We start from the raw sequence: 15,177 nt of genomic DNA on the forward strand, positions 1-15,177 counted from the left end.
TTTGACATTTAAGCAAAGAATGGTCAAAGTTTTGGTTTAAAAATGCGCCCACATTGAATTTCTTGTGTTCTATGTTTGCAGGGTAATTTTGAGAATTATTATTGAATAATAATTAATATTTCAATTTCACCCAAAAAAGAGATTTAATAAATAGGTAAACTGAAAAATAATTAAACCAGAGATTCAACAGTATTATTTATAACTGCTGTATATATTTTTTCTTCTTCTGTAAGTCTAGCTAATATCAATATAGAAATTACATTGCTAAATAAAATGTTTGAGTATCACTTGAAAAAATCGAAATTTATTACGGTATTATTTGAAGAAAAGAAAATAGCATTTATTTTATATTATATGTTGTATGTAGTTTTTTTTTTAATATTCGCAATTCTGTACCAAGATTTATGATTGAATTAATAATGTAGGTAGTGTATTCTGTTTAAACGTAGAAAGTTTTACTTGTAGTTCACATCTGTAATGGCACTTTGTGTGGTGATATTATATGTGTAGTGTTCAGAATGATCCCTCACGAGGTGATCATTTAGTTGAAAGCCTTAACGTCTTCTTTTAAAGTAGAGGTCTGGCATTTGATAAGAATGTTTGGTCCAAGGAAGGTTTTTCAATATGATGTCTAAAGTCTTTTTGTCCAAAAACAAAACCAACTGCTTTTATGTAGTATTTAAAAAAAACGGTGACCGGATAAATCATCACAGTAATTCATCACAATAATTCATCACAATAATTCATCACATCTTAAAAAAGTCATGGAAAGTGATGAAACAAAAACTTTATTAACTGGGTTAAGTAGGTTAGGTTAAAAATTTTTTTTTCATCGTTTCTAATGACTTTATATCACTTTTTAAAAGTGTGTTGAATTGTCACTGTGTTGAGTTATCATGGAACCAAAAAAAACATCTTTAGCGATAGAGATTTTTGGTTTTAGATTCGGCAGCACTCATTCCACCGTTTAACCAATCATTTTAAGTTCCTTCTATGAAAATATTGTAAATTGATTTTAATTCATAAAGTCCTCCTACCTTCAGCTACCCAAATTAGGGTAACTATCGCTCGAGTGGTAATTATCGACCAGCCAACATGTATTCCTCGTACAGGCTATTAAACCATGTTTAAAATTTTATTTTCATATACCTGCATACAGCACAACATGTGCCATTAACCCTTTAGGTTCATAACCCTATATATCGACATGACACTTCATGCCTCATGAGTGCAGCATTAGACATATAGGCTGGGCATAGAAAACAACTCTCATCATTTAATGGTAAGAAACTTGACCACCACATTTGCAGTAGGATAACTATTCTTCTTTTTTACCCATATCCCACCTTAATCGAAAAGGTTCAGATACAATCGGAACCAGGAAACATAAATAAATTTTACAGCTGAAAAGACTGCGCTACTGTCAAAAGAATTATGTGAAACATAGGAGATGAGCACAACGGGTTTATGGCCCGAGTGCTTACGGGATCTATGCAGACCATCCCTAACTCAATAGGTTCACGTGAATACGCATAGCTTGTTTTTCGTTTTAACAAACATCTACATAGATTACATCAGAATATCATGTATTTAACAGCAAATAGGTCATAAGACCATAAAATCTTCCTTACGTCTTTTATCTAAGATTCTAAACTAGCCTGTTATGTATTTCTTTTTTAATAATTTTGCTTTTTGTTTGACAAAAAACTTAAACGTCTAATTGAATGAACCGTCCGGTATCGATTAATTTGGTTAAGGGTAATTTGTTTAACTTTTTTGGTATGAATAATGAATAATTCTAGTGAGATAGAATGTATAAGTATGCTTTATTTAAAGATGAATCAAAATGCTTGAAAGGGCATATCCAAATGTCTAAAATTATCACAGAATTGAAAGATTTTTTCGCACTAGATATTATTCACCTGCATTTCCGTGTTTTTTTAGATCAGAGATATTTAAATGCATTCAACTTTTGACTCTAAACCATATTATTTTAAGCTAAGAGCACACATCGGGGGCACAATGTCAAACAACATTATCTACAAAAAATATACAAATATTTCTTGGCCTTAAAATCAAATAACATTACCCACAAAAAAACATACCAATAATTCAAGGGCATAATTTCAAACAATGTTATCTACAAAAAAACATGCCAATTCTAATAATAATGATTGGTATGTCGTTTTGTATATAACATTTTTTTACTTTAAGCCCTTGAATTGTTAAAATGTTTTTTCTTTATATGGGTAATTTATTTAATTTTAAGACCAAAAAATATTTGTATGTTTTTTGTAGTGAAGATTGTTTGAATTCAAGCCCTTGACATACAGACTGTGTTTAAAATAAATCCAGTGAGAAAAGTTATATGAGCTATGATATTGTAAGTTTTTTCAGAAAGAAAAAAAACTAAAAAAAGTTTTGGTTTCTTCCACATATGTATTTATGGTAGTAAAAAATGAACTATTGCCCACGTGGAGATAGTTCTGGCAATGCCGTTAATAAACGCTTTTAATAAATGTGTTATTATGGATAAATATGATAATAATTTTGTTTCTAATGATAATGCTGAGAGTTTCAACGTTGTTAGTCATATTATTTAATTTGTTTTTGTAATATAATGCAAAGGTACACCATATTTCATGTGATTCTCTACTATTACTATGTGATTAATTTGTTCCATTTAGTTTTAATTTGTAGAATTATCATTTGAGTCATATTTTAGAATTCTTCTTTAATTTTTTTCTTTTTGAACAATTGTTTTAGTTTTGCCCAATGCAAAACAAGAATACATACCTACCTAATAAGTTGTCAATGTATACTAAATAGTTTTGTTTAAATTTCTAATACCATTCAATGTTTGACTATAATGTTTTAAGTTAAATGTACATTTAACTGTAAAATTAAGTATCATTGACTTAAATAATAAAATTATCATAAGTTAGTTTAACGTTTTTATCACCATAACATTTTTAGCACTTTATAAAACAGGTTGTGTGAATTCCAATTATTAAAATTCTGCTTTTTTATAATATATTATTGCATAATATGTAATCTGATAAAAGTAAAGTAGCTTTTCAATAAATTTGTAGCTAGTTTTCTCCCGAAACATTCGCAGAGAAAACACAATAAAGCTGGAGTATTTTAATACAGTGAAATTATCTAGTGAAATGTTTGGTGAAAGTTTTTTTGTTTTAATTTGATTATTATAAACTTTTCTTAGACATACACCTACCTATAAATACAATTTTTGTTTAGTTTGTAAGAACCCAAAGGCAAATGATTATTTGCTGCGGTGAAAAAGTTTTTTCCTGTTTTTTCCCTTTAGTTAGGATGGGTTGTATCGTAGAATTTGAATAATTCTTCAAATTTCAATGTTAATTTTCAAGTTATGTAAAAGATTTTTTTTCAAGTTCTGTCATTTTTTCAATTCTGTCAAGCAGCTAGCCTATAATGATATATTAACCAAACTTGAATGGGACTTTCACGGAACCCGAAAATGAACATTGAAATTTGATGAATTGTTCAAATTCTGTGAAACAAAATCCTTAGTGCTACAAAACATCTATGTATACTTCTTAGAACACAAATATTTAAATTCTCAAAAAGAATAAGGCACTATAGGAAAATTCACATTTAACCTGTTCGCTGTCACAACATTTTGAGGACATAAACAGAAACGATCCCATTTGGGACCGATGGCAGCGAAACGAGTGTATCTTTTGTCCCAAAGAGACGTAATTTTTAATGTAACATTATTTTGTAGCGCTATTAGAATTGCTTTGAAGGAACAATGTAGAATAATAATGCTTATACGAACCAAATGTAAACATAATATTGAGATGTTTATGATTATGCATTCATTGTAAGGATTCCTACATAAATTAAGATGTTTTTAAGTACTTACAATTTGGTGATACTTTTTCACCACATGAAATATGTATGTTACTTTTTACAGATAGGCACCGTTATAACTCTATCTTTCAGTCATTTATCACAAAATTTTGTACATGAGCTTTGATCAGTCAATAACGACAGATGGTGTTTTGTTTACTGTAATTTTCCTGTTTATCGTTTCTAAAATGCATAGTTCAAAATATTTTCCTTGACATCAAATCATTCTTATTCTATTTTTTTTTTAAATACACTTTTTCTTCTCTTGGTTTTGCAGCAAACAATTCTCCCCAGTTTTATTTCTTTATCAATTATTTATCGTTTCGGAACATCCACCTGAAACTGGAGTGAAATTTAATAAATATTTTCACAAAAACATAGGTCCAATCAATTACAATTAACTTCATCTTGCAACATCTTCAATTTCTCAAGACGCAAGAATGTGATGTAAATTAAGTGTAATTGCAGTTAAAACAACATAAAAAAATGAACGACTTTGATTTAAACAGAACTTGGAGAAATACGATTAGACTTACAATTCGACATTGATGGCGAACTATGAATAATTTTATTTAACAAGTGAGTTAGGTAGCTACTAAATGTTGAGGACATAAATGAACTAAGCCCGAATGGTCCTGATTGGTACCGGTGGCAGGGAACGAGTTAAAACATTTTTTTTCCTTTTACCATAATCTTCATCAGAACCTTTGATGATATTTTTCATTTATCGATATATTGCTATAGTAACACCTTTACTCTGTTTTTTTTTTTTTTATTAATTCTTTCCTGGTGGTTACTTCACGATATGAAACACCATTTTTCTGTAAATAAAACCTAAAGCTTAATTTTTTCTGGTTCCTAATTATTGCAAAACTTTTACCACTTCAAATTTGAACTATCATTGCTTATTATAGGTTAAAACACTATTTTGATTGATTGTATGAATTAATAAAATGAAATAAACTGATTGTGATTGATGAGAAATTTGTGTTTTTTTTAGTATTATCCTCTTGACAACCAGATAACCTCCGTGGACGAGTGGTTCGGTCCCACGACTCCAGAACCAGAAGTCGCTGGTTTGAAACCGGACGAGCCCAATAAAATCTATTTATTTCACAAATAATTAAAATTAAATAAAATGTTGTACAGTAGGTACTCTCTAAATAATCACCACCCCAAAAACCGGGCAAGAGTCTAATTAGTAAAAGTTGCAGATTATAGTGCATATATAAAAAATGTGCAAAATATTTTAAAAGTTTTTTCGTAAAAACAAAAAAAACACCGCTATCGATCTCTTATAAATTCAATTTGTTGTTTAAAATTACGGTGTCGTGTTTATGCTTCAGAGAAGACTCCATTTTGTAAACTTATTCAAACTAAAAAACGTGGCAGAACAAAACGAACAGAAACACAGGCGACAGAACAAACCAAAATGTCCTAAAACAACAATAATAATTAACCCTGTTAACTGGTAAAATGGTAAGCTCTAAGCAAGCTAGACGGCGGTATAGTAACTGAGTGTGTAAGGATAACATAACCTCACCTGAAGGTGTATAAAGCTTTGTGTCTAGGCGTGCAGCGGACTAGTGAATTTGACATACAAATATCGGCAAATTATACAGTTTGATTTTGTGCTTTCGACTACTAAAAAGAAAGACGGAGAGCAGTTGTCGGATGATCGAACGGCAAATTCCTGTTAGAGTACTTGTACTTGTATTCGTGATTCCAGATTGTGTTCAGAGTTGCAGATACTCTTAGTATCTTCCTGGTGATCGACTATTATTCAGAATCGAAATGTTTCTTGAAATGGCTTGTCAAATTTATGTAAATACCAGATCTGAATAGCCAGGTATTTTCCAATCTTCTTCTTCCCCTCTCCACTCCCTCCAGCCTCAAAACATACCTCAATTTACTGTGGATGCCTGTCTACTTGTCTCCACTGTCTCACTTGAATAAAGTAACAAATAGGCACAATCCCTTCATTGTTGATGCCACACGAATTTCTAAATTAGCGTTTTCCAAGCTTATTTGGTTCACTGCCCCCTTTTCAAGTACTTATATATAATATGCTTCATCAGAGGCCACTGAACACTGTCTGCTGCTGCTGATTTTTTTATATATAAATACACAATATATTTAGATATAAATACACAATGTATTTAGATATAAATACACAGTGTATTTAGATATAAATACACAATGTATTTAGATATAAATACACAATGTATTTAGATATAAATACACAATGTATTTAGATATAAATACACAATGTATTTAGATATAAATACACAATGTATTTAGATATAAATACACAATGTATTTAGATATAAATACACAATGTATTTAGATATAAATACACAATATATTTAGATATAAATACACAATGTATTTAGATATAAATACACAGTGTATTTAGATATAAATACACAATGTATTTAGATATAAATACACAATGTATTTAGATATAAATACACAATGTATTTAGATATAAATACGCAATGTATTTATAGGTAGTAATAATTTATTTATTTATTTAAACGCCCATAGGGCTTTTACAGATAATAATGTACATCTTTATTTATTTATTTTTTTTTTAATTATACAGATCTTATATCTTATATGATAAATATATGTTATACAAAATAATATACAAAAAATATCCGAGTTAACAAAATATAGGTACAAATAATTGAGATTAAAAATAGAGAATCTGCCAAAATCCTCCAAATCAATGGTAATGATTATAGGAAAGTATAAAAATAGATATAAATACACAATGCATTTAGATATAAATACACAACTAGAGTTAGCATGATATAATAAGGTTACATATAGGTACACACATCTAGTAAAAGAGTTTAAGGATGCTTTGTGCTTAAAGTTGTTGAAGGATACGTGAAAAATATCGGAAAGTGAAAACTAATCTTGAAATTGAAAGAAAAAAAATTATTTAGCAGAGAATCAAACCCTAGCATTCCAATAATTCCCTCAATACAATAGTTTCATGTGAATGCTAGTTGTATATTAATTATCATTATTTTGTAAAACTGATCTTTAATTCATGAGAAATTAACCCTTATATTTTATCATTGAATAGAGTATTTTATTTCATTAAATTATAGTTTTGTTTTATACAACCAAAGCTGTTTTTATTCCAGATCATTAACAGAAGTTCTCTTTGCAAGGTCTAGAATATAAAAATAAGTAGCTATGTTAAAGGTATAAAAAGGAAAGATGTTTGGATTAAATAAACACATTTAATGAAGGTATAATACAATATTATTACAATGGTCCGATTGAGATGTATTGCCCCGGTGAAAGACCACCATACAGAATCGAAATATAAATATGCTTTAGCTGTGTTTGGTGACCAGGTCTGAATAGTCACATACTTTCCAACCTTCCTCATCCCATCCAAACCCCCATAACAGATCTCAACCGTGGATGTCACAGTACCATTGAGCAGCCGTGACTGTTGAGCAAAATTTTCACTAAAAAAGGTACAACTGAAAGAAACAACTATGTATTTGCATTGGGGGAGATGAAAAAAATGCAAACCATTCAGTTTTTGATAAATATTTTTTGAAGTCGTATTTTATATATAAGTAGTTTTTTATTCTATGTTGTAAAATATAAAATGATGAGGTTATAATTTAAACAACACAATTTCTAAAATGTATCTTTATTGCAGTTTTAAATAATAAATCACATATCTAAAAAAACACCAGTGTTATATCAATGATTTGTGCATGTGGAAATTTTACAAATAGTTTTTTCGTTGGTTTCTCCCATGGAAGAAAGGTTTCACATTCGTTGCCTGCAAAGTTATCCATCTCAAGCTGTACCTATCAATTTGCAACATTTTTCCTTAGCTAGTCTCATACAAGCGCTATAATAGTCGAGTCAACGAGAGGTTATATGTACATCATCGACAAACGTCCCTTCCTTCTCACATGTCTTGTATGAAAACGAAAAATACAGAAGATGCTAGAATGATATCATGAACATATCTTTGGGACTACTTTATGCTCGCATAATGTGGGCTTGGCCTATTTCACCATATCGTGAATAATGATAGGGCGAAACAGGCCAAGCCCACATATATTATGACCCCCTTTTTTTATTAAAGGGGAGACGGTATATAGATAGTTCCTGTGGGCACTCAGGCCATGGACTCGTTGTGCTATCTCCCATTTCACCTCATTCCTTTGATTTTGTTTCCAGGTACCGTGAGAATGAAGAATCCTGTAGTGTTAAAGATTTTATAAAGGAGGTCCCTTTTTTGGGTTACCTCAATCCCGCGAGGGAAGAGTCCATTCCCGAGTTGAACCAGGCCAATCCCACATATGTATATTATGACCCCTTACTAATTTAAAAAAAAATTTAAACAAATGATAAACAAGCGCTTACCCTCCATTTGGTTGTTTATAAGTTGTGTAAAATTATAAAACACGTTTATTAGTAATAGTAGGCCTTGAAAGTATACATCATCTTTCACAAATTGCTACCTACCTATACCTATTTTCTCACGTTTGTTTTTGTAAGTACTTACGTATTACGGAAACTATTCAAATAGGTTTCTCATTTATTCGTGAAAATGTAATGTGCATTTTATGTTGTGAAATGTCAATAATTCCTATCGCCATTGTTTATGTTTAAATTATTTCTAAATATTATGCGTGGTGCGTGCACGTTCCCACGTAGAGTAAAGCAAATTGAAATATTTATATTCTACTGCACAGTACCGCAACGTTAATAAATTCAGTAAAAGAGGAAGTTATGATCTTAATTTTACAGTTGTGGTTAACATTATTTGACAGCCATATCACAGGTTAGAATGATTTTATTTCCTAACGAGTTTTATTTTATGGTAGAAACTTGTAAAGTAGTGAATCGAAATCACACATTTTTGCAATATTTGACATAATATCATCGACATTATTGCCAAAATAATATTTACGCATAATATTCACGTATTATTAAAATTTCACAACAAATAAAATGGCCGCAATTTCTTATGAACATGAAGCTGGTGATGCCATGTCGTGAAAACGCAAACTGGTAGCCAGATGAGAAAAAATATTTTTAAATCGGTAGGTCGCCAATTCTCTTTCATAGGGCCAGTAGTTATTTTTTTTAACACTAATACCAAGGGTGGAAAAACTGCGGCCAGCGAAGCTTTTTAGTAGGCCGGTTAAGGTTACGAATTCCGCTTCACGGTAAATATGGAATGTTTACTTTGAATTAATAATTGAATTTAGTTATATTATTACTAAAAGTTACTATAAATGTTGGGGAACCTTTAATAACGCCTGCTCGCGTCCCCTTTAGAGTTATATCCCAGTTTTCAAGTAGTTTGTGGGCTACGCTAGGTTTGTATAGACTGGTTTGTGATTTAATTATTATGAATATAATCCAACTCTTGATATGAACATAGTCGCCGTCGGCTGCGACTATAACGGCGCCGCATACTAATTGACATATCGCGTAAGTGACTTAATAAACGAAATTAAAATAAAAGTGCGTATTTTTCCGTCTCCCCCGACATAATAAATCATGTTTTGAATCAATAAAGCTAAATCCATTTATTTGAAAGTGAAATATTGCGTATTAAGAGTGAAGCGGAATAAGAGAAAAATAATAAAAAATCGAGTTGCGGACTCATCTACTGACGCAATTCAAGGAAATTCATTCTCGCATTATGAGTGCAGTTGTAAATTTGTAGTTGCATATTTATTTTTGAACAGCGTGACGATTGATCACGCATGTTTCAATTTTATATTATCATTTTTTAATCGGTATATGGTAAGCATGTCGTGTAACAAATAACATAATATCACGTTGACTGGCGCGGAAGCACTGCAGCACTGCTATTTGAATTATGAATTTTACCGTACGTGTACGTGAGGTCATACGAGACAATTGTTTATATTTTACCCAAGTTCACTTTGAAAGCTCAACTTCATTATTTGTTAAGATATCGATGAACTAACTTTACTGTCGTTATTAACAATAATGTTTAAAAAAAGGAGACAACCTCAGTTAGAATATCCCAATATTACAAAAACCGAAACCCAACTCCATACTTTCAAAACACAAATAACTCTATGGATCCTTACATGTGCAATATATTTCAATCACAACACCCATACATTTTACATTTTAACCCCCTAATATCCCTGCACACATCCCTCACAAGAGGCGCCTACGAAAAATTACAAACTCTGATCACCGGGATTTATGTAGACCAATTTTTAAAATCTCAAACTTCTGACAGTGACGGACATATATATAATGGAGTTATGCCTGTTAGTTCAATCATCTCCGAAAAGTTCCCACAAAAAAATCCACACATAAACACGCTACAAGGTTCACAGAAAACTTATTAATCCCAAAAGCAAACAAAACTATATTTCAAAAAGGACCACACTACATGGCCATTAAAGTATATAACAACCTTCCACGCAGCATCAAACAAATAATCGACATACTTAAATTTAAATCATCACTAAAAACATTTCTCTTAAACAAATGTCACTACACCTTTTAAATGAATACCTTACATAAATTAAATACCTTTGTTTTTATTTTATTTTTTATTTACATACATTTGTTAGCATGTAATTGTTGGGTTATGTAATATAATGTGTATGTGTTGGGTTAGCTGGAAGAAATAGGATGTAACCTATAAGCTATACCCTCTGTACTCTGTATTTTTGTGCAAAGAATATTTTTTTGAATTTTATAATTTTGATTTTTTTAATTCCTCAATTATTATAATTCATATAAAATACTGTACTTAAGAATGTTTAATTAATTATTTGTCACATAAAATATTAACTAAATCGTAATTGTATAATTTACTAAATATTATTATGCAATATGCATATTATGAAAATCTTCAATCTGTAAACTTCACCCGCCATAATAAAGGGGCATTCCTACATCTCTATATCTCTAAATATTGACATCTCCTTTGGAGATCCTTCTAAGAATCAATCAAGAAGAAAGGTGGTATGTATATTATTATTGTATATTCTTTGTCGCTTTGACTTTGAAGTTACTGAATAGTTTATTTATGTTACTGTTGCATCTCGTATTGCATCACGGCTTGAAAATATCGCGAATTCGTGTCAACCATCGACCAATAATTATAATTAATTTAATTTAAATGAATTGCGTAAAGTTTACAGTTGAGGGGACTCACCGCTTTTCCGCCATTTATAAGTAACTAATGTTTAGGTAGACGCCACATAACGCTATACGCATCATGGCTTAACCTATTTCAGCATATAACTCGCCAGTTGTGAATGAGGAATACTTGGAGTAGGTGGATGAGTTTGTGTATTTAGGAAGTATGTTTACGAGAGATGGGAAGGCTGACAGAGATATTGAAAGAAGGGTAAATGCAGGTAATTCCGTTAATGGAGAACTGAACGCAGTTGGCGCTAACAAAAAATTGTCCAAAGAAGCGAAGTTAGCAGTCCACAACGGAGTGCTGGTACCTACCTTGATGTATGGAAGTGAAGCATGGAACTGGCAAAGAAAGTATGAAAGTAGATTGAATGCTGTTGAAATGAGATCACTGAGGCGTATGTGTGGTAAAACCATGTTTGATCGTGTGAGGAAGGTGGAGATCCGCAAAGAGTGCAAGGCTGATGTAAGCGTAATGAGTAAGATTAAGAAATGGACGCTTAGATGGTTTGGGCGTGTAGAGCGAATGAGCGAAGATAGGAGTGTATGGAGCAGAGGTTCCCAAAGTGGTCTATATGGACCCCCAGGGGTCGATATCGGCATGCTGGGGGTCTATGTCAGCGAAAAAAAAATTTGGGGGTCCACGAGATTCAAATGGGGGTACATACGAATGGACCCCCATTTACCTCAAGTCAACATTTAGGAGTTCCGTAAATGACACAATAGACCTAACACAAATATAATAGACTGATAAATTACTTATTTGATATTTGTATTTTTATATTTCGTAAAGTTGTTAATTAAGGTATATAAATAGAGTCTACATTCCTTTTCTCGTCAGAAATAATATATTCGAGCAAAACATTGCAAATTGGAAGCTGCGAATTTTCCTAGTTCCCCAACTTGTTGCCCAAAAAAACGTCCAAGTAATAATAACGCTCAACATTTAAATGCACTTCACACACACTTCAAAACTAAGTTTGAGGACATTTTGACTATGGAAATGCAACGTTGAAGAATTGGATATCATGTGACAAGAATAACTGACCGGAATAACCACTGACAAAGAACTTAAGGGGCAGTTCTGTAGGGCTAGCTACAGAAAGAAATTCCCGTTGCTTATCCTCCTTCATTTTCATTTGGTGTAATACCTAACAAGGGTGCCCCTGACTGCAAAATGTAAAGACAGAGCAACTATACCGCCACCCGGTTGTTGGGCAGGCAAGGGAATATTTTTACTAAAAAAATAAATGATTATCACATGGGACGATAATAGTTTTAGGAAAATTCAATATTCGGCAGGCAGGGGGTCTACAAAAAAAAATTTGGCAAGTGGTCTACGGGGCAAAAAAGTTTGGGAACCTCTGGTATGGAGGATATATGATGCAAATGCAAATGGTAGCAGAAGTCGGGGACGCCCGAGGAAGACATGGCACGATCAAGTGAATCAAATACTCGAGTCGGGCCATGTCAAGAGTCAGAATAATAGAAGAGTATGTATGAGACGTTGTATGAATGTGAATGAGGCAAGAAGTGTGTGCCAAGACCGAGTTGTTTGCCGGTCCGTCCTCTCTGCATACCCCTGCGGAGAAACGGCGTGATGGTTAGTTAGTTAGTTAGTTAACTCGCCATACACTACCAATGAGAATGTATAGCGAGCGATGTGCTGAAATAGGCCAAGCTACGAAATATAGCGCGCTTGTCGGTGGTCTGTCGCATGTTTTTCTCCTTCGAGGCGCACCTTAAATACATCTATTTTTGTTTTTGATTTCATGAATGAATGAATGTAAATCTTGGAATTGGAAATTAATATGTCAACAATCAATGGTTGCAATCACCCACCCATTATGCAGTAAATCACATAAAATATGTATCATGTAAAAGCCCATCAGGGCGTTTAAATTAATAAATAAATAAGTCGGGAAATAATCACGGGTGTCCATCATTATCGATCGTGCCATGTCTTCCTCGGACATCACTGACTTCTTTTCCATTCAGTTTTACTTCATGTACTCTCTTTCGACCCTTTCTCCGTTCATTTGTTCACCTGTTGTACACACTATATGTCCAAATCGAAGCGTGTTGTTAATAGTTATTAATACGGCTATGTGATTATACCCCGTTTGATCTTAGTATAAGATAACTGCGCCCAATATATTAATTAATTTATTGCTATGCATAATCAAGATATGTACTTGTTAAAATAATTATTTTCTTTTCATTCGTGTCGACTATCGTGCATAAGTACCTACCTACCTGTCCACAAAGCGATCTGACAGCATATCGCGATTATGAGAGATTCCTAACATTTTTTTGCAGTAAATTTTGTATTCAATTTCTAAATGTCATGATTTAATTATAAACATTTAGATGCATCATGTTAGAAACTTCGTAGTACCTGCTCTTTCTTTTGTGGTTTCTTCTTGAGAGTTGCTTTTGTGCGTCATTCCCTGCCGCGCCGTGAGACAGCTGTCATTGATAAAGTTGTTGTTTTTGTTTTCTACTTTATGACTGTGAATAACACAAATACCCGTTGGTACTGTTTTGAGTTTGTCTGGCAGGTGGGCCTCGTTTATTAGACTAGTTTTCATGAGAGAGATTAAACCATACAAGTATAATACCCTTTTAGGAGGTAGAGTTTGAATATATTGTTCGATAAATACCAATTTAAATGAAGAAAAAAAATCAACCCTCTAACTTCGTCCTTGTTTACTACTTTTTTTTTACATTAACATCACACAGGAGGCTCTGACAAAAATAATTACCCTCAGGGCCTGTGCCATCTTTTGGAATGCTGTGTGAAGGTTCTTTATTGGGGAAAGGAAGGAGAGGAAAGGGATCAGCGTGTCCAAGAGTGACGAACGTATGAATATATCCAAGCCTGGTGGGCAGGCGCTTCTTGGACACACCTCACCTGATGAACTCGGGCACCCCTGCTAAATCACCAAACATAACAAACCCATGGCAGTGGTGTTGGTTTTCTAATAAATGGTGGGCGGTACCCAAGAACGCCTCAAAAATTGGTAATAATATGAACTCTAAACGTTTTTAAAATTATTATTCTCTAACTATATTTCAGCAAATTTGGTGTTATAATAAACCTCCTTCTTAATATTGCAATAAAAACCAAAAATATTCAAGTAGTTATCTTACTTTTATTATGTTTTGCAAGTAGTTAACAGTTTTTTTTTAAATGGCACGTTTTTCCCATAGATTTGAAAAACTCTTGTGTGAATCTCTCTTTAAAAATTAAGTTTTTTTCTTCCTTTTTTATACATAACGATGTATGTCGTAGCAACATTGAATCTCACAAAAAATGTTGAATGGCTCTGAAGAGCAGTACGTATTGTTACACTAGTGATAGTTGCAATGTAATTTTAAAATGTTTAATAGTTTTCTAGCTTTTTTATTTTTAACAATAATTGTTTTTGACTTTCACTCTTCACATGTTGATAGCCACCGAAACAATATGTTAACATCGAAAGAAAACAACATATTTTGTATTTTTGACGATTGTTAACCGTTTCGGACCGAGCATATTTCTGAAATTTTATAAATACATATAACAATTTTTTCCACCCTATCTCGAACGATTTAAAATTGGTGGATTTCGTTTTTCAATTGCTTGTATAACTGGCTTTGCGGCCTATTTAAATTGTAAAATTAAATTGTATTTAAGCTGCTTGTTTAGGCGGTAGCCATTATTATATTGTGGAATATTTTTTTAATTTAATCTCGCCCGAATTTTTTTCCCGATTTATTTTAAAATTTAATTTCGAAGGTATTTTTTTCTTGGTCCCCATTTTATATAATATCCCCATATTTTTTTCTTTTTTAAATTTTACGCACATTTAAAAATTGAATATAATATTATAATTTTTGTACACAGTGTCTGAAACCTAATGTTCTTTCAAATGAAATTAACAAACTATTGAAAAAAAAACTCCAAAAATTTTCAAACAATTGTTATCAGGCGTTATACCACTGCGGTTTTAAGTTAGGTCTGAAAGGGTTAAAAACAATTAGAAAAAGTATGTCAGGTATCTTCGTCCTTATTAATATTATTTTCTCCTTACTAACAATTCAAGT

This window comes from Hesperophylax consimilis, chromosome 18 (assembly GCF_061612785.1).
Source record: "Hesperophylax consimilis isolate HC1 chromosome 18, BYU_Hcon_1.0, whole genome shotgun sequence".
Lineage (NCBI taxonomy): Eukaryota > Metazoa > Arthropoda > Insecta > Trichoptera > Limnephilidae > Hesperophylax > Hesperophylax consimilis.